The following is a 1,768-nucleotide window of genomic DNA, read 5'->3' on the forward strand; positions in this document are numbered from 1 at the left end:
TCCTGGCTTCTGCCTAGACTTGCCACTGACAGGCTTTTTTGTCTGAGTAAGTTGTATTTGCCCCTGCAGACTCTGCTCAGACTTTTCCCAGGCTGGTCAGGAGAGTCCTCTTCTGATCCAGTCTATTTCTCTTCTTATCACATTATTAAAATTTCTGCTAAAGTGTGCATAACCCTCTATAAGATATGACCCCATTTAGGTGTCTTATTTATCTTGTGTCCTCTGTGTTTAACTCAGTGCTGGGAATTTCAGCACTGAAATGTCTGTGAAATTAGGATTTAATAAGCAATGGTTTTATTGGCTAGGAAATAGTGGCAAACAAAGGTGAGCCTCCAGAGGTGTAACTTCCCTATCCAAACTTGCTCTGTGGGGACTGAGAATCTAGGAAGGGGATGAGTCACCTCCTTTTACACTTTGCCATGAGTTGGTCTAGAGAGGGGAGTAAAGAACAGAGGGAGTAAGGCCAAGGGTCCTAGGATATAAGGGTACACCTGTGGGTACTGTGGTGACCATGGAGGTGCCCCATTCAAATCTTCCTTCCAGAGGACCCGCAGCAGGGAAGAGAGCTGACTGACAGCCTTCTTATGCCCTACCTTTAAGCTGATTGCAGCGTTCAAGCCAGGTGCTACTTTCCACGGGCTGCTCCCAGATAATGGCATAGTGCAGTGGAGATAGTAGGACCAGGCCACCTCTGCCTGACACAGAACTCCTCTAATGAGAAGCTTCAGGTCTTGGAGCCCAGGGATCCGCACTGGCCTGGCAGAGACATTCTTAGAACTGCCCTGTGGTCTGAGGCTCCTCCCAACTCCGTCCTTCCTTCTTGCTCTCCTTTCTCAGACCCACATCAGGGGCTGAAGGCCATCCCCGACTCCTCATGCTCCCTGCCCGTTTTTCCTAATAAATCTCTTGCCCATCTAATCCCATTTTGACCGGATCCTTTTTAAAGGACCCAAACTGACAGAGATACTTCAAGATTTAGGGCTAAAAGTGTATTTTTTAAATGCCACTCAAAATCTGTAGACCACTATCCAAAATTTAACAATGCCCTACTTAGTCTTGAGCTGTGTAGTAGTTTAGAATTAGAGCTTAAAATACAAGATGGAAAAACAGGTTCTGCTTCTGCACCTCTGAGGTACACACGGGCAAAGTGGAGGGGCAAAGGAGCCCAGGATGGCCTGCCACTGGCGCAAGGAGGATCAGGCTGCTGTGGAATCCTGTGACAACTGGACTGTGGCCAAGTCATCGGGGTACCACATGGGTTGAGGAGCACGGAGCAGGCCTCTGACAGCCACAGAATATAAATAACACAGCTGCCTCTGCCACTAGCCAGCTGAGGAGAGCCACAGAGAAGAGGAGAGGGCAAGATTTAACTTGTGCATCAACTCCTGAAATGGACTAACACTTCCATTGTTACCTTGTTTTTAAAATTTTAATTTGGTATTTTGGCCGGGTGCAGTGGCTCATGCCTGTAATCCTAGCACTTTGGGAGGCCAAGCTGGCAGATCACCTGAGGTCAGGGATTTGAGACCAGCCTGGCCAACATTGCAAAACCCTGTCTCTACTAAAAATTCAGAAATTAGCCAGGTGTGGTGGCACATGCCTGTAATCCCAGCTACTTGAGAGGCTGAGGCAGAAGAATCACTTGAACCCAGGAGGCGGAGGTTGCCATGAGCCGAGATCACACCACTGAACTCCAGCCTGGGGGATAGAGCAAGAATCCATCTCAAATATATATATATATACATACACACGTATGTATGTATATATT

Source organism: Nomascus leucogenys, chromosome 3 (genome assembly GCF_006542625.1).
Source record: "Nomascus leucogenys isolate Asia chromosome 3, Asia_NLE_v1, whole genome shotgun sequence".
Classification (NCBI taxonomy): Eukaryota; Metazoa; Chordata; class Mammalia; order Primates; family Hylobatidae; genus Nomascus; species Nomascus leucogenys.